At 36.5% G+C, this 20,276-nt stretch overlaps 1 protein-coding gene across 3 annotated transcripts in view; it reads left to right on the plus strand.

Moving 5' to 3' along the window:
* Window positions 1-20,276, plus strand: part of CORIN (corin, serine peptidase) — a 250,143-nt gene that overhangs the window by 51,028 nt on the left and 178,839 nt on the right. The window lies entirely within an intron of this gene.

The raw sequence follows: 20,276 nt of genomic DNA on the forward strand, positions 1-20,276 counted from the left end.
ACCTCTGCCTTCAGCTCAGGTCATGATCCCAGGGTCCTGGGATCGAGCCCCACATTGGGTTCTCTGCTCAGCGGGGAGCCTGCTTCCTCCTCTCTCTCTGCCTGCCTCTCTGCTTATTTGTGATCTCTGTCTGTCAAATAAATAAATAAAATGTTTTAAAAAATATTTTATTTATTTGAGAGAGAGAGAGAAGAAGAAAAGAGAGAGAGAGAAAGAAAGAGAGAGCACAAGCAGGGGGAGGGGCAGGGGGACAAGCAAACTCTGTGCTGAGTGCAGAGCCCAACATGGGGCTCATTTCTAGGACCCTGAGATCATGACCACAGCCAAAGTTAGATGTAACTGACTGAGCCACCCAGGTATCTCTTAATTCTTATTTTCTACTTCCTAAAACAAGATTATATGGTTGAAAATTGTATGAAGCCCATCCATTCATGGTCATTTTCTTGTTTGTTCCTGCCTTTTTCATGAAAACCCACAAAAGGCAATCACAGTCTTGGACAGAGTATTGATTTTCTTTCTGAGCCAGGAAGGGAAGGATTAAGCTACCTTTTAGCTAGCATAGCATAGGTTTGTCAGTGTCTGAAGAAACGCAGAATTATCCTATTGCTCTAGCTTCAAAGAAACTGTTTGCATTCATTGTGTCACATAGCACTTATGTATTAACTATTTCTTATGCTTGGTATTCACCAGTGATTAATACAGAAACGTGTTTATTAACCTGACAGTAGTAACTGTAAACCCAAATTATGCACAGCAAAAATTGTTTTCCTGGTGAGTTTGATTTTGAAGTTTTAATGATTTTATTCATGTTTTAAGCACTTCATTACTTCAGGACAGGGATTTTCATCACAAGTGCAGAAGTCATTTAAGCAAACACTCAGCCCCATTAATGTGGTTGCAATTACGGCAATTGTTATTTTCTTTTGCTAAGTGGATTTGTCTCTATTTTGAAAGTTTTTGGTCATTTGTTAGGATTCGAGTAGAAGAGGCAGACACATACTCTGAAGAGTAAATGGACACAGGGTGTTTGTTACTCAGTTTGGAAGCTTGATGGAGGTCTGTTTGACTCGTTTTCTCTTCCTATGGCTGGAACATTGCTTGAGAGTATGAAGGAAATTTGATGTGTAAAGGAAATCCAGGTGAAATTAGAATGGTTGAATGGAGAAAAGTCAAAACCTTCAGATATATATCATTCCATGTCATTAATGTTTTTGACAGTTAGCATGGAGCTTTACTATCTGACCACCCAGACCCTCAATGGACCCTCTGCATTAACTAAAAATATTGATGACAAGGAATTTGATAGTTTTTCATACATTTCAGTAGTATTGCTAACCTGTGATTATAGAGCTTTCGTTGTTTTGAGGGCATATTTAAATACTCTCTATTGGGGCATCTGGGTGGCTCAGTGGGTTAAAGCCTCTGCCTTCAGCTCAGGTCATGATCCCCAGGTCTGGGATCAAGCCCCACATTGGGCTCTCTGCTTGCCAGAAAGCCTGCTTTTCCCTCTCTCTGCCTGCCTCTCTGCATACTTGTGATCTCTGTCTGTCAAATAAATAAATAAAAATCTTAAAAAAAAAAAATGCTTTCTCTGTGATCATTACATATAATTAACTGATGAGGTATGCAGGACAGACAATACCATTTCAAGTGATGGAATTAAGGCTTAGAGACATTAAGTTGACATATACAGTATCACTCGTCTAGCAGGGAGTAGGCATGAAATTGGGATTCCAATCCTAGGACTCCTAGACCAGTGCTCCTTCAAGCATTCCATACCTGCTTATGTAATTTCATTGCATTCTTTGAAATTGCAGAGCATATTTATGTTTGGGGAGAGTAGTTTGTTTTGTCAACTGCACTATGAAATATTTTTTGAATGAGGAAGAGAAGGGAGGGGGAGATGAACCATGAGAAACTGTGGGCTCTGAAAAACAATCTGAGGGTTTTGGAGGGGCAGGGGGTGGGAGTTTGGGTGATCTTGGTGGTGGGTATTACAGAGGGCACATATTGCATGGAGCACGGGGTATGGTGCATAAACAACGAATTCTGGAACACTGAAAAGAAATTTAAAAAATAAATAAAAATTGAAAAATTATTTATTGAATGAATAAAGAAATGAAATATAGTCATTTCAAAATTTTGATATCTGATTTATCACTTTTCATTAACAATATCTGATCATACTTCTGCACCTGATATGTATTTAACCAGTTTTACCTAAAGCATCATTTAATGCCTGTGTCAGTACTAACACCTAGCAGAGGATTTGCTTTTATACTTTTAAAAAAATGATTGTCTAATTGACATGTCATTTTAAATTCCTGGCATATGTAAAGGCTATTTAAGTCCACTTAAGTCCAAAAATACAGTGGCCAGACATTCTGTTCTATCCAAATATCCTGGGTAGGAAACCAAGGGAAGAATTCCGGCCAAAGGTACAAGGAAGTAGACTTCCCTTAAGACCCTTCCGCCTGAGGATCCTCAATATCAAGCCAAAGCATACTGCAGTTGGTAAACTCTTAATCAGAATACCCTCCTGTTACACTGTGTGGCAGAGCTTTGTAAATGTGAAACAGGTTTTATGTGCCTCTGTTACTTCTGGAGTTTCATTAGCTGCATTTGGAAACCCAGTTGTAATATGGAAAGGGGAAGGCTCGTTCTTAGCTTGCATGTTATATTTCAGCAAGGGATTTTCTAGGTTGCATTTTTTAATTTCATTTTTTTGTTTTCTCCTTTAAACATAAATTCAATATTAAGGGAAGGAAAAAAAACTCTTTGACCAACCAAGAGCTTTTGGGTTAAAGATAACATAGTACACAGTGAAGTAACCTAGAAACTCTGATCAGGAATTAAAGTGACAAAAAGGTGGGGCAAGGTGCTAAAAGCTTCAAGTGTTCTGTTTTGTTATCATGCTCTTTGGTAACAACCCTGTAATCCTCCGTATTGGATGAAAATGGTGTCATGCCTCTCATTCACTTTAATTTGTATTTATTAAAGATTTTATTTATTTATTTATTTGACAGTGAAAGACACAGCAAGAGAGGGAACCCAAGAAGGGGGAGTAGGAGTGAGAGAAGCAGGCATCTGAGCAGGGAGCCCAATGCAGGGTTCTATCCCAGGACCCTGGGATCATGACCCGAGCCCAAAGCAGACAATTAACAACTGAGCTACACAGGCACCCCTCATTCACTTTTTTTTTTTTTTACATACTTAACATTTTCTTTTTCTTTTTTTTATTATTGTGTTATGTTTGTCACCATAAAATACATCACTAGCTTTTGATGCAGGGTTCCAAGATTCATTGTTTATGTATAACACCCAGTGCTCCATGCAATCCGTGCCCTCCTTAAGACCCATCACTGGGCTCCCCCATCTTCCACTCCCATCCCCTCTAAAACCCTCAGTTTGTTTCTCAGAATCCACAGTCTCTCATGATTTGTCTCTCCCTCTGATTTCCCCCACTTCATTTTTCCCTTCCTTCTCCTAATGTACGTTTTACAAAAAGTGAAACTAAATGGTAATTGACTTTCTCTGCTTGACTTACTTCACTCAGCATAATCTCCTCCAGTCTTGTCCATGTTGATATAGAAGTTGGGTATTCGTCCTTTCTGAAGGCTGAGTAATAGTCCATTGTATATATGGACCACATCTTCTTTATCCGTTCTTCTGTTAAAGGGCATCTCAGTTCTTTCTACAGTTTGGCTATTGTGGCCATTGATGCTATGAACATTCGGGTACAGATGGCCCTTCTTTTCACTACATCTGTATCTTTGGGGTAAATACCTAGTAGTGCAATTCCTGGGTCATAGAGTAGCTCTATTTTTAATTTCTTTTTTTTTTTTTTAAGATTTTATTTATTTATTTGACAGAGAGAGATCACAAGCAGGCAGAGAGGCAGGCACAGAGAAGCAGGCTCCCTGCTGAGCAGAGAGCCCGATGTGGGCTTTGATCCCAGGACCCTGAGATCATGACCCGAGCCGAAGGCAGCGGCTTAACCCACTGAGCCACCCAGGCGCCCTCTATTTTTAATTTCTTTTTTTTTTTTTAAGATTTTATTTATTTATTTGACAGAGATCACAAGTAGGCAGAGAGGCGGGCAGAGAGAGAGAGGAGGAAGCAGGCTCTCCGCTGAGCAGAGAGCCCGATGCGGGACTCGATCCCAGGACCCTGAGATCATGACCTGAGCCGAAGGCAGCAGCTTAACCCACTGAGCCACCCAGGCGCCCCTATTTTTAATTTCTTAAGGAATCTCCACACTGTTTTCCAAAATGGCTACACCAACTTGCATTCCTACCAACAGTGTAGGAGGGTTCCCCTTTTTCCACATCCTCTCCAACATTTGTTGTTTCCTGCCTTGTTAATTCACTTTTTAAAAAAGATTTAGCAGGGCACCTGGGTGGCTCAGTGGGTTAAAGCCTCTGCCTTCAGCTCAGGTCATGATCCCAGGATCCTGGGATGGAGTCCTGCATCAGGCTCTTTGCTCAGCAGGGAGCCTGCTTCCCCCTCTCTCTCTGCCTGTCTCTCTGCCTACTTGTGATCTCTCTCTCTCTGCCAAATAAATAAATAAATAAAAGATCTTTAAAAAAGATTTATCACTGAAAACTTTGCTCTAAAAGTGCCCTGATCACATGCTCAAAGTTTGCTGAGTGTAGAAAGCTTACACACCAGTCAAAAACCCTAAAGCTATTCTTTCTTCCTAGATTTCTTTTTGTAACATGGTATTTCTATTAGCTTGAAAGTGAGTTCTGCCAAGAGTATGGAGCTGAGGGGATCAGAGAATGTCTTGAAGTTTTGCTTGGATTACTATTCATCAGGCAACTCTACAAAGGGGGATTTGGGGAGAAGAAGTCTAACTAGACATCTGAAAGCATGTTAAGTCCCTTCTCCTTTTTCCCTGACATTTTCTAATCTTACCAACAACAGAACACTGGATGTCTTTTGTATTTTCCAAAAGTCAGTTCTGCTGTCCTCAGAGTAATGCGCTCACCTCTGTAGCTTACTGACGGTGGGTTATTATGCTGTTTGGAGTGAGCATCTGTGCTCATCTGTGTAAATGGGGATAAGTGAATGTATTAAAGGTGCCCAAGAATTGTATCCTTAGCATTCCTTCCTTGTTGTTGGACGGCACTTTTCCATCTGAGGGACTGAGATGTATTCTGAGGATCCAAGAATTCTCTATACCAATTTCTTCAATATATGCTTTCATTTCAGTGTGTTAATAAAGAAATAACTATGGTAAGCCTGATCTCAATAACCTGGAAACCACCTTTTAAAAAATATTAACATATAATGTATTATTAGCCCCAGGGGTACAGCTCTGTAAATCATCAGTTTTACACATTTCACAGCACTCACCATAGCACATACCCTCCCCAAGTCCATAACCCAACCACCCCATCCCAGCCGCCACACCTCCAGCAACCCTCAGTTGGTTTCCTGAGATTGAGTTTCCTATGGTTTGTCTCCTTCTGGTCAGCCTCATCTTGTTTCATTTTTCCCTCCCTTTCCCCAACAACCCCTGCCCTGCTTCTCAAGTTCATCATATCAGAGAGATTATATGATAATTGTCTTTCTTTGATTGACTTATTTTGCTTGGCATAATACCCTCTAGTTCTATCCACATCGTTGCAAATGGCAAGATTTTGGTCTTTCTGATGGCTGCATAGTATTCCATTATATATATCTATATCAATATTGATATCGATATCGATATTGATATCGATATAGATATACCACATCTTCTTTATCCATTCATCTGTTGATGGACATCTAGGCTCTTTCCTGGATAACCATTTTATAACAAGTACTCACATGGAATTTTCGTGCCTGTACTTGAGTTTCTATTTATGATTTATGTGGCTGCTAAGCTGTATTGGCTAGATGTTTCCCAGCCATCAAGAAAGGGACGGAGGCAGACTTGATAGATATTTTTCTCAGTAGTGGAACTAAAGTATGTACTGGCTTCATGTACAAAAGACAACTTTATGGCAATTCAAACAGAGAAAAATGGTGACCCACTTGCTCAGCTGGGATACGGGATAGTATAAGCTTCCTAAATACAGAAGAACTTGTGACTCAGCACCATACTTTTCATAGAATACTGTTAATATTATTCATGAACATAATTAACTTAAATTTCATAAGTTTTATAGTTTTGTTTCTATTTAAATTATACATATTAATTTTGTAGTTGTGCTAGATCTATAGGCATAAATTGTTTATCTCTAATTATATAGACACCTACATAACTTTCTCCCTGTAAGAACACCTGTCACAGCTTTCAGCTTGCAAAATACTGCTTTGGGGTGACAGAATTCTAGCTGTTGGTTTCACATCCTTAGAAAAATCAGAGAAGCTCTCGGACAAACCTTCTTAACTTCTGTTGTGCCAAGGACTTTTTTGGTAATCTGCTGAGGCCTCCAGGTGCCTACTCAGAATAATGTTTTGGTACTTAAAGTAAATGATACAGAATCACAAAGGAAGGCAATTTTATTAAAATTCAGTTATCAAAATATTAGAAACAAAAATTTATGATACAGTAATCCATGTGTCTATTAAACAATGGTATCTAGCCATAGGTCAATAATGATAATTTTATGACAGGGATGAGCATAAATAGTATTTTGAAATGTCTGCCATAGCTCCACGTTGATAAGAAAATATCATATATAATTTTAAATTTGTTTTTCTACATTTGTTGCCTACATTGATAATTTAAGTGTTCTAAATTTCAGTTGGAGGTTAATGGAAATAGAAATGCTATTTTTCTGCAATCCAAGTTCTTTAGAGACAATAAAAATTCTATGTAGGGGTGCCTAGGGGTCTTTTGATTATGATTAAGAGCACATACTCCAGATGAAAAGTATATATTTTTTGTACCTGGGAGAGTCCAAGGTACTCTCAAGATACTTCATTAGGAGTATACTACTCCAAAATTTACTGCTCGCCTTCACTGTTGGACACCAATGCTCACGTCCAGTTGGTTGCCGTCTAATGTGTATTAAATCGTAATGAGATTCAGACATGGGCTTCTGGCTAGAATCAACATTTTTTTAAAGATTTTATTTATTTATTTGAGAGAGAGACAGTGAGAGAGAACATGAGCGAGGAGAAGGTCAGAGGGAGAAGCAGACTTCCCATGGAGCAGGGAGCCTGATGTGGGACTCGATCCTGGGACTCCAGGATCATGACCTGAGCCGAAGGCAGTCGCCCAACCAACTGAGCCACCCAGGCGCCCCTAGAATCAACATTTAATCAAGAACCAAGTGAAGCATTTAAGTAATTGTTAAATGCTTTTCTGGTTAGCAGGATAGCATTCTAGTAAAGACCAGCACAGTACTTGGGAGACAGAGAAAGGAAATTCGAAGTGTAGTAATAGACTCCTTCCCCCCACTCCACTCTTCTTTACTTTCTCCTTATTTCATCTTTAGATGACTGTCCTTTGGAGGTACTGGGTTCTTTTCCAGAGAAACCAAACTCAATCAGTTGGTGAAGTAGGCTTTTGAAAGGGGTAATAGATTGGTCACTGGTTCATTGTCCTTTGACTACAGCCCCAGTCTTGCCTTCTCAAAGATCTCTGGGTAAGACATCCTGACCTTCTTTCCAAAATGAATACTGCAATATTCCACAGGTGACATGTTCCCCCAAAGGCACTGTGCCTATAACATATTATTATAGCAAATGAGAGTCAGTGTTAAATAGTTGTGTCAAAGGCCTGTGGTTCAAAATTTTCCTCTCCAGATCCATTATCATGGCTTTTTTCTTCAGGAAAAACAGCCCACTATCCTTGATCAGTATACAGAAAAAAGGGGAAAAGAAACCACAAACAAAAATCAAAAAATTGTAGCATGGTGATACTACATTGCAAACACAGTCCTAATCCAATTGAAGGGTAAAAACTGTCTTTTAAAAGCCAAATTCTCAGATAAAAGTTAAAAAAAGAAAACAAATCAACCTGTGTAATTTACTCTACTTTCTGGCTCTGAAAGAAAATTGGCATTGTATATATTTGTTTTGCCTGAATCATTCAATTTGCTGACTGTCAGGTTTTTGGTTTTTCTACAATTCTGTGTTGAAGGCAAAAAACTAACAATGGGAATCTGTTTGCTGTTATTTGTGCCTTTGGAGAATATGCCTTTTCACTTTCTTGTAGTTGAAATAATATGATAATGAATTTTGTAAGCCAAAAGCTTGAATCAATTTACATTTGATCCAAACCACTCCTTGTCTTTTATTGTTAACATATTTTATTCTTATATTTTGCTCCTCTGCATAATTAACATAATATTTGCATGTGGTATTTGAATTATAAAACTTACAGTACTTGTTTATAATTATGTTAATTGATATAAACTCATTCAGACGTTTATGTCTTCCTCCAAGCTTTATGAGACATCTTAATTTCTGAGAGTTTAGGATATTCTAGAAAGCACCATTTATTCATCAGCATCTGTTTATTGGGTGCCAAGCTCTGGAGTTTGGCTGAGTAGACTACAAAAGTGGATCAGATAGAAATCCTGTCCCTAAGTAGCCACTGTCTAGTAACTGCTTTGAGACATAAACAAACTGAGAAATTCTGTAAGAGAGGATCAGAGACAGAGGAAAATATGATCTATTTCAATTCTTATTTCTTTAAAAAATAAGATTGCTAATTCATCCCATATTTAAGCTATAGTATATACATCATTTTTCCAAATAATAAAGTTTTATTTATAAATATAAAAGTTAATTTAGTTTAAAGGTTTGATCTGGATTTTTTTTATTTTTAATGAGATTATACTGTATGATTATTAAATTTAAAAACATAGTTATAATATTACCTTAGATAATTTGAAACAAGTCTGTAGTTTTCAATTTTATGGGAAAGCCAACCTTGCTTTTATAGATACTATTGAGAATTTTATCACCTTAGGAAGTGGGAGGTCTAGAATTATACAATTCCTTCCTTGAAATTTCTTTCCAATCTTTCATTGTATATTAAGTAATCAACTCACAGAGTTTGTTTCTGCTTTGGTTATGTTTAGAAATGTGTACTGGACAGAGGATAGGCATTTTAAGAAAATGATTTATGATAACTTGATGGCCATTAAGCCATCGTGTGTTTCCATATTACATATCCTTTAAAGTCAACAGAAATGTTTAAAAATAAATAATATGAGAGGGTTACCATGGGAAAGAAATGAATTAAGTTTTGCTTGTTTTAGAGTTTGGGGATTGGCCAAGTGGCCATGTTATAGCCAATCTTGAGAGACAGTAAAGCAAGTAGTGTGTGGGAACCATCATGCACCATCAATATTCAGGTGGGGAACTGTCACTCCTTCCTTATTTCCTACTTCTCCCTTTGGGAATGGGAATGTCTGTCCTCTGCCTGTCCCACTATTATATTTTGGAAGGCCATAACTTATCTGGTTTCACAGTTTCACAACTGGAGAGGAATTTTGCCTCAGGATGCATTGTGCTTTGAGTCTCACCCACATCTGATTTAGATAATATTTAGATAAGACTCTGGACTTGAGACTTTGGAGTTAACACTGGAATGACTTAAGACATTAGGACTTTGGGGATAGAATGAATATATTTTGCATGTAAGAAGAACATGAATTTTGGGGTACCAAGGGTAGAATATTATAGACTGAATCTTTGTATTCCTCTAAAACTAATATGTTGAAACTTTGATACCCAATGTGATGGTATTTGGAGATGGAGACGTTGGGAAATAATTAGAGCTAGAGGAGGCCATGAAGTGCGACCATCATGATGAGATTGAGTGTCCTTTCTTTAAGAGGAGACACCAGAAAACTTGCTCTTTCCATGCTCATGCAAAAAAGAGGTCATGTGAGCACACAGTGAGCACACAGTGAAAAGACATCCTCTGTAGCCCAAGGTGAGAGCTTTCATCAGAAACCCACCACGCTGTCACCTTGATCTTAGACTTCTAGCTCCAGAACTGTGAGGAAATAAATTTTTGCTCTTTAAGCCACCCACTCGGTCTATAGTAGACTAATACAAATCTCACGTATAAATGCAAAACTATTAAATAAAATGTTAGCAACCAAATCCATAAATACCTAAAATTATATTGCATTTTAACAAAATAGGCCTTATTGTGGAAATGCAAGGATGGCTTAATATTAGACATGTTATTTGTATGTCTCGTCATCTAATTAATAAAGTAGATTTCTTTTATTGATCATCTCAATTGCTGAAGCAAAAGTATTGGTTAAAATTTGACACTAAACAGGGAAGAAAATGTCTTTAATCCAATAATGGGTATCTCTCAAAAATCCGGGTGCTTTGACATTACTTATAATTCCAGAAGAATGGAAATATTCTAAATGTCCATTAGGAGGGAACTGTTAAAAAAAAAAAAAAAGGGTTAGCCAAGCAATAGTGTATGATACATCTGGCAAGATAATGAGGTAGATCTCCACACACTGGTAGATTTCTACTACAAGGTACAAACAGTGTATAAAATAAGCCACCTTTTGTGTGATAAATTGGGAAGGGGAAATTTATTTATTTACTTATTTTAAAATATAAATAGAGGGTACACCAAAAAATAATAAAAATGTCTTTGTTTTTGTTTTTGTTTTGTTTTGTTTTTTGCTGAAGAATGACAGGAAGGATGTGACAGGATTCAAATAAGACATCTTCAGATGAATCTCTCTTGTAGTTTTGATTTAGAATCAGGTAAATAACTCAATAAACAATTATTCCAGGGAAAAAATTTCAGTAAAAGTTGAAAATAAGGCAATGAATTATCCTAACTGTATATCAAGTTAGTGACTCAACCATCCAAAATAAAAGAATTATCTCCACTGAACTTAGAATATTTTTATTATACCTCCCTAGTAGATGTACTCTAAGCACCAAAAGAATTGCCAAGGAAGTTTAAACTCAACAAGTAGTCTTTCTTTCCTCCCAGCTTTATTGAGGAAAAATTGACAAACATTTGCATATATTAAAGTATAAAATGTGATGATTTGCTATACATGTGCATTTTGACGGGATTGCCAAGATCAAGATAATTAACACATCCATCACTTCATGTAGTTAACTCTGTGTGTGTGTGGTGAGAACACTTTTATTCTCAGCAAATTTCTAGTCTATCTTATGTGGTATCTTATTTAAAAAAAATTAATTGCCAAGACCAATGTCAGGAAGCTTTTCCCCTGTTTTCTGTTAGAAATTTTATGGTTTTAAGTGTTATTTTTAAACATTTACTCCATTTCAAATTTCCATTAGACAGGCTTATTAATATATTGAGGTTGTTATTTTGAAACTATTGCTTGGGCATAATAGGGGAAAAGCAAATAAGTATTTATATTCATGTCAGGAGCCACATTTTCAAAATAAGAGGAAAGAGGTACAGATACAGAAACAAATTAAATCATCTTAATTTTGAATTGAAATCATCAGTGTTTACACTATGTAAACACAGTATCTTTTCCTTCTTTAAAAATACATAATAGTTTTCTCTGTTCACCAAAAAGCCTGAAAGAAGTGACTGCTCAGGGACAATGAACACATCTGGTGCCGAGTTCCTGCCAAAGTTCTTTAAGAATTCTTTCTTCTAGTCAGCTTATTAACTTAAACTGTTTGTGCTGATGTCCATCATTCTGAGGTCATAATGAAATATGGTTGTCCTTTTCATAAGCAGACTCATTTATTCCTTCTTTTCAGGAAAAACTTTTCTTCATAACATTTTCAGGACTTTTTTCTTCCACTTCTCAGTTCTTAGATTCAGAAGGACATTTATTTTTTTTAGTTGACTTGCAATTTCCGTATATATGCATCTTCTTAAATGTATTCATAGTGGTTATCCTAAGCCTCTTCAATTTCTAATTATTACTTGTAAACATTTTAAGGTTGAATTACTATTTTTAGTGCTATAGTCTCAATTTTCTTTTATTACAATTTTTGTCTATTGTCTTTGAGCTGCGTGATTTTTTTGTTTTGTTTTTTTTGTTTGTTTGTTTTTTGGTAATACATGTATTTAATGCATGTATGTATGTATGCACATATTTATTTATTTATTTTATGTTTTATTTCAATTCCAATTAGTTAACATACAGTTAGTATGTTTCAAGTATACAATATAGTGATTCAACACTTCTATACATCACCCCGTAGTCATCACGACAAGTGCCCTCCTTTATTCTATAGTAATAAATAAATACTGTAACTGTTGGTACTCAACTCCTAAAATTTTAAGGCAATTTAAAGAAGTCCTTAAACAAAGAAGACTCTTGCACTACTTTTCAATATTATGAAGGATTTCAAGTATATATATTTTAACAATTACCATTAGTTCTTGCATCCTGCTTCTTCCTTCTGGGTTAAATTCTCTTCTTAATTGAATTACTCCTTGGGAGTTCTCCCAGTGGATACTATTTCAGTTTTGATTTGTTTTAAAATATCTTCATTTTCCCCCTCAATATAGCATGATTGTTTAGCTAGACTGACATGTTTCTTTTCTCTCATCAATTTAAGAATTTTATTTCACATTTATCTGGATTCTTCAATGTGATCAGAAACCTTATGCCCATTTAAACTTTGGAATTTTGTCTTTGGATACTTTAAAAAGCTTTTCTTTTTCTGGTTTTACTACAATGGAAATGGTGTGGATTTCTTTTTATGTCTCTTGTCTAGAAGATGTGCTTCTTGAATCTGATGATTCAGATTGAGGATTCAGATTCAACTTGGGAGAGTTCTCAGCTGTTAATCCTATGAATATAATTTCTCTCCTGATGTTTCTAGTCTCTCTGGAGTTCAAAATTACTCTTAGGTTGGACATTCTCATTCATTCTCTGCTAATCTCTGTGCTGAATTCTGATGTATTTTTTAGATTTGTCTTCTAGTTGTTTAGTTCTCTCTTCAGCAGTATCTAATCATCTATTTTATTCACTGAGTTTTAAAGTTTAGTGTCAATATATATTTTTTATTTCTAGAGCTTCTGTTTGGTTTCTTTTCAAATCTTCCAATTTTTCAATTTATAGTATGTCATTCAAATGACTAGATTTTTGTCTTTAGTTGTTTCACTCATACTTGTTTAGTAGCCTCTAGACAACCTTCAGTTGTCTGAAGTTCTCAGACTTTTAATACTGCTGTTTGTTATGACCAATGATTTATTATTTCTCTTAATGGATTGGGTTCCTGTTTATTTTTTGAGTTTAGATTATAAACTTCCTTGGATTCAGAGCATGTCACTCTAGGACAATTCTGTGTTTGGTTTGACCAGGCACCCCAAGGTATCTCTGTCTGGGGGACAATTTTTATGTTAATATTTGGCTTGTGTGATTCTTAGATCGCATGTGTAATTATAAATTCAAGCCCTTGGGAGGGCTAGGGCTCTGGTACAAGGTGCCAAAGAAAGTTTTTGTTTGTTTGTTTGTTTGTTTGTTTTTCAAATCAGAATCTAGGCAGAGTCAGATCAGCGCCCTCTTCATTTGCCTGAGCTAGTTGGGTTCCTGTCTTTTGTGGGGGTCTTGTTTCCTACTTGGGTTTCTTGTGGACTCAAGGCTTTATTTCCTTATTGAGAAGATAACTTCCTCCAAGACAAGGCCATTACAGTATCAGCTCATGGATATTCATTCATATGCTACTCATTCCTGTGATGTCATCTCATGTACTCACTGCTCTTGTTTTCAGTTTGCTGTTGCATTTCTGGACTCTTCAGGTTTACTTTTATTTTATGGATAGTTCAGCTGTTCATGTAGAAGAAGTTTGTTTTATTTTACAAAATATTTCTGAATGTTTATCATGGGTGGGCTCTCAGTTTATTTATTTTGTAATATTTTGGAATTCATTCTTTAAATAAATCATTTTACACAGAAATTTTCAATCACACACAAGGTAGTGTGTGATTGAAAGATACTATTTCTGTACAATGAAACTCAATGTGCCCTCTCCCAGCTTATCAATATTTTATCCATTTTGTCAGGATCCTTTTTAAAGCATTTTTTTCCTAGGGACTCTTGTAGTAGAGTTTAAACTTGCTCCTGTAATTGAACAAAGGAATTTTGATATTAGCTAGTTTTTAATTAAAATACTCTTTCATAGTTTTAAGAGAAAGCAAAGGCTTTATACAACAATATGTTAACCCTATGTTAAATATTTAGTTCATTATTATTAAAATTCATATTCCAACATTTTTCAATTACAGGAAAAATTACAGTGTCTCTAGAAACAAAATTGAATTGACATTCCCCTCTTGGGATTTTTGTGTTGGGTAACTCCATGGTTCCGTTGCGCCATTCTGATCTATGCCTCTCTAGTTTTGCTTTATACATGCCCTTTTGAATCTGTGCCAGTCTCACTAATTTCAACTCTGCTTCTTTGCTATTTCAACTGTATTCATGCATTTACATGTTTAAGCTTCCTGTGTTTCTCTATATTAGCTTTATTACCCCAGAGCCCTCTACTCCAGTTACTTCTTTCCATTTTCACGATATCGTGAGAGAGGCAAAAAGTAGAGAGGTTTCAGCATTTACATTTTTTCCAAGGCCAGCTTTTACACAGAGTCCTTTTTTTTGTTGTCTGACAAGTAGATTGACATTATCTACCAGAGTTGGTATTGAGTAGAAGTATTCTAAAATTTCCTGTTAATATCTTCTAGATAAAGAAGAAACACTTTTCTTGATGTTCAACAAATGTCTTCAGTTACAGTTTGACCAAATTCGTTGAATCTATCCAGAGTAGAGATACAGTATAGCCATTAATATTTTCTTAGGAAACTCCCTATGTATCAAGAATTCAAAATGACTGACTCAGGTTGGTTGGCCTTATTATGTGTGCTATAATTTAGAAGCAGGTATAAATCAGGAAACATTTCAGCAGAATAGTTGGAAAACTAGAATCAGACCATGTTTTGTCTCCTAAGCTAAACTTGGAACGAAAGTGTCTACTTACAAGGTGAGGTCATGGCCTCCTTACCAATCCTGTGTGGGTAGCTTCCCTGTAGAGATGTGGGACTCTCCAAGCTGGAGCTGAAATGCAGTTTGTAGATGGATCTGGTTTCCGAAGAAGAGGCACGACTTTTATATGACATTTGAATGGGTGGACAAAGCCAGAGATGCTTGTGTATTTGGATATCTCTATCTCAGACACCTTAAAATATTTTTTTTAATTTTATTTATTTGACAGAGATCACAAGTAGGCAGAGAGGCACGCAGAGAGAGAGGAGGAAGCAGGCTCTCTGCCGAGCAGAGAGCCCAATGCGGGGCTCGATCCCAGAACCCCGGGATCATGACCTGAGCTGAAGGCAGAGGCTTTAACCCACTGAGCCACCCAGGCATCCCGACACCTTAAAATCTTATAGAAAGACAGGAGTTCTCCAAATCGGAGCCCCCAACAGCTCTTAAACTGATCACCTTTAATTCTTATCTAATATTATAGAGAAATTCTGGGACTGTTGCTCAAAAAACCCTATATGGAAAGTTATAGAGTTATCTGGAGAGAGGATTCCTTTTTTAATCATTTGCTGGCTACATAACCATGCCTATCTGTAGAGCTCCACAGAGTTCTAAGCATAGGACTCCACATGTTGTCTAATGCTTTGCTGTCACTTTGTTGAAATTATTAATGATAATATAAATAAATATTTATAAATATTATAAATAATATATATATATATATAACATAAAATAGTTTTTGAAGAAGGGGCTCTATATTTGCAATTTACTCTGGGTGTCCCAAATTATGTTCTCCATTCTTTTCCTGGGTTTTACTGAGAGAGGACCAACTTCAGTCTCTTATTTGCCCTTGAATACAGTACAGTGCCAAGCAATGTCATGAAATAATTGTCATTGGCCTCATCAGGACTCATGCCTAGAGCTAGGGATTGGGAGAGTCCTCTGAAACTTCAAGGCTGCTATTCCATTTAGGGATGGGGGAGCTGATACTGAGCATAAAGCTAAGAAGAACTTAACAATTTTTAAAAGTTTTTATTTATTTATTTGAGAGAGACAGAGAGAGACAGAGAGACAGAGACAGAGAGAACATGATCAGGGGCAGAGGGAAAGGGAGAAGCAGACTCCCTGCTGAGCAGGAAGCCCAATGCAGTGCTCAATCCCACGGCCCCAACATCGTGACCTGAGCTGAAGGTAGACGCTTAACCAGCTGAGCCACCCAGGCACCCCAAGATGTAGTTCTTTAAAACTTAATGAAAAATGACTGACAAATGAAGATGTGACAGCTAAAATGTTACAACTTACTTTGTTCTATGGACTGTGAATGATTAATTTACAATTAAATATTGACCCCTCACTGTGTTACAGTGTTGCCATAGTAGATATTTGTTGGATGAATAAATAACAACAGGTTGTGTGCTCTTAGCTACCATTCAAATAACTTAGAATCAAGTAGTATGAATGTGTGTGTATGAATGATATGAGAGAATGACCCAGTAATAGGTATATGTAGATATCAAAACTTAAAATTTGGCAAAGACTTTCCCAAGAGACTTGAGTTGTATTGAAAATGTTAAGTCTGGAATATGTGTAATTGTATAGAAAATATTAAACCCCAGTCCTCATGCATCTCCTGGTAGGATTAGCTAGGTCTTACTTATCTTTGATAATTTATACAGTGTTGTACTAACTAGGCACTCATATTTTTTGCCTGTGCATAAACTGGCAAGACCTTGGGTTACCTGTGTCCTTGAATATGTCTGTAAAGGCTTTTTTTACAAATGCCACAATTGACTCATGTATTTTACTTTGTCTCATTGATTTTCTCTTATGAGAAATAAAATAGTTTCCATGTTTGTATTCAAAGATGTTTACAGAGTTACTTAAGAAGAACAGATACTCACAGAGATTCCCTGTCTTTAACTTTGTGTTCCTTCTTATCTTTCTGGAACCTTCTTATGGATCTCCCTAAGTGCACAAAGTCTTTTCAAATTGGTTTGTCCCAGAAATCATTGAGACAAATGTAACTTTCCGTGTAAGTTATCTAGAATAGAGAATGGCTTTCATTATTCCATTCTGCTGATGTAGTTCTGACCTATGCTGACTTTCAGGTACAGCCAGAAATAGATAAGTCCATTTCCAATCCAAATGGACTCACAGTAAGGATAGTAAACCAATTTTAATAGCAGATTCACTGTTTTCTTTGAGAAAGTTTAATTTTTGCCAATCTTGGAGAAGCAGCTCTATTGCTAAATCCAAGGAGATTCGTCAAAATATTCTACAATGAATGAAGTAAAATTTACAGTGTTTTAAATGGGACAGTATCTTTGGCAGAATCATATACAGGAAGAGAATAGGTTATGGGATCAGAAAGACCTGATTTCAATTTCAACTCTACAGCTTAACATTGTAACCTCAAATACTTTCTCATCCTCACTGAATCTGTCTTATCATCTATAAAAGGGGAATAAAAAATCATTCTCATAGGATTATAGGAAGGTTAAAGAAAGTGCTGTGTATAACGTACCTAGGAAATCCAGCCTAGAAGGTACTCAAAGATCTTTTATCTATTTTCTTATTTTAATTGTTTTAAGATAAAAAAATAAGTGGAAATGAAGTTTAAAATACATTTTATATTAAGAGACAACTTGAATAGAAACATAATTTATTTAGGCTTTGGTTATAAACTTATCTTACCTTATCTTCTCTGAAATATCTATTTTTCTTGCTGATGATATCAATGCTATTGATACAGAGGATAGGGAGGGCAGCCCCTCCTCATTTACTTTCAACTGCTGCACTATAGTCCAGAGGGGAGTCCAAGATAGGAATGAGTCTGATGGAAGGAATAGGGTAGGATGACTCAGTAAGCCATGGTAAGTTCTAGGGAACAGATAATTAAAAACAATAGTTGCAATAATAGCCATCAACCTTAGTGCCTTTGAGTCTCAGATATGCTGGCTTATTCATATCTATGTCTATCTTGTTGAATAAGAAAACTTAGTGGAAGACTCTGTTCCATGTAATCTTCCCATTCATGCCATGAGTAACTATTGAGTGTCTACTATTTGGTATCCCAGTGATGTTATTTCTAGTGACATAGATGAATACTGGAAGTAAGTAAATAAATAAGAAATAAGTAAATAAATAAACAAACAGATGGAAGACAAGATTGTATGAGATAGTCCTGAAACTATAATGAAAATAAAACAGGATTATTGAGGGATGTAGGAGCACGATGGATGGTATACTTATGGGAATGGGAACTTCTGCTGATGGGAATGGGAACTTCCGCTGTCCCGTGAGACAGAAATATCTTTTTTTCTTTTGTACAGCGCACATTGCCATGAACATAGACTAGCATGCCAAATATGAGTTACCTTACTATCTTGTGTTTTTCAAATGATTTCTCAGTATTCAATGGTTTCTTTGGCTACTGAATGGGGGTAGGGGGTGAATTAGCCTTTTAGTCATCTCATCACTTCAAATATAGTTTATCCTCAAGTATATAAACTCCCAAGCTGTGAACCTTACAGAAAATCATGTAATATGAAATAAATGATAGCCTGTGGTCACTATACAAGGGTGTGTTATCTATGGATATAAATTCATTCCTTGTGACATATCATTACATAATTTTCAATAGTCATAATCTTTTCCTTTCATGGGCCGTTAGGAATGATCTTCTTTAAGATCTGTTTTAACATAATACCCCCTTTTGTGTTAGCCTAGGGTGGCTCTAAATAGAAGTTACTCAGAACACATAGGTTTGGAGATCTGGATTTTTCCGTAGAAAGGCTCTGCATAGCTGGGCAGATGTCTTAGACTTTCTAAAATTGAGTTGCCTCATGTATAATATAGAGGCAGTATCACTTTAGCAGGTTGTGAAAATGAGATAATTGCAAATAAGAGCCTCTGAGTACCTGTTTTGGTATCTGGCACAGGGTAGTTTTCAATAAATGCTTTCCTGAGATTGAATTTTCCAGAGATGATTTCATATTTTTGATGGAGTACAACTCTTACTCTCAGCTCTTTTAAGTAAGCATCTCTTCTTGTAGCACAGTACATACAATTAGTCATTTTGAAGTTTGCTGTCTGCCTGTGCTCCTCTCCCACACTTTTAATGAGTTTTAACCTCCCTTCCTGAATGACTTGACTGTCATATTCATGAAACTTGTACAGAACCCCCCACCTTAGCTTTCACGTGAGGCTGAATTCATGTGTCTCTGTGTCTATTTAGGTTTGGTCTGAGTATTTTAATTGGGATTTTATTCCTCTCCAATTCCTTTTTTTGCCATTTTGTATCTTGAGGAGTATCTTGAGGAGGTCCAAAAAAGACGTATGCCCTTAAATTCTTTACTGAGTCTATCCTAGGGTCCAGCATGCAGAGAAATTCCACATGTCATTGGTTGCCTTTGAAAGTCGAAAGTGTTTTGAGCTGCCCCACTGAGCTCAGCACACTTTGGCTTAGATAATAAAAACAATGGCAAAATGTGTCTTTTCACAAAGTATGAGACTGAGCTAATGGCTACAATCTGGTCATTTGGGGGAAAGACTTCCTACAGAGTTTGGGAAGTTTTCAGAGAGGTTTGAAAACAGAGAAGTGAGATTAGGAAGTGCACTTAGGAGACCAGGGAAGGAAGTGAGAGGATCAGAAGTAGTCTGAGGTGACCTCTGTGAAGAAAGCAGAAGAGGAGGCTGGGAATCCTCTGATAGGTTATATTACAGATCAAAGGGTTAGTTTGGCTATTTTATCAGAGATGCAGCCTTATTTTTTTAACACTGTTTTTATTAAAATGAAATCAGCCTCAGGTTTGGAGAGGTTTTTCTTTTTATTTCTTTTGGAATTATATAGTTATCAGAGGAGATGTTTCCTTTCTTACTGGGCTCCTCTCCCTTCTTGCTTTTCTCCCCCCTTTCAACACAATTAGAATTAATACTTTTACTGCATTTCCAAAACCTAAAGATTGTGTTCAAATAGTAGCTTACTTAAAAAATAACCAAAGTTTGTCTCCCTCCCAATCCCATCTTGTTTCATTTATTCTTCTCCTACCATAAGTGACTCTTAATCTCACAAAACAAACTGAGGGTTGCTGGGGGGAGGGGGGATGGGAGAAGGGGGGTGGGGTTATGGACATTGGGGAGGGTATGTGCTATGATGAGTGCTGTGAAGTGTGTAAACCTGGCGATTCACAGACCTGTACCCCGGGGGATAAAAATATATTATATGTTTATAAAAATTTAAAAAAATAAATAAATAACCAAAGTTTTAATTATCTCCTTTTAAAAAAAATATTTTATTTATTTATCTGAGAGGGAGAGAGAGAGTAGGAAAGAGAGAGAGGGACAGCATGAGTAGGGGGA

Source organism: Mustela lutreola, chromosome 1 (assembly GCF_030435805.1).
Source record: "Mustela lutreola isolate mMusLut2 chromosome 1, mMusLut2.pri, whole genome shotgun sequence".
In the NCBI taxonomy this organism is placed as follows: Eukaryota; Metazoa; Chordata; class Mammalia; order Carnivora; family Mustelidae; genus Mustela; species Mustela lutreola.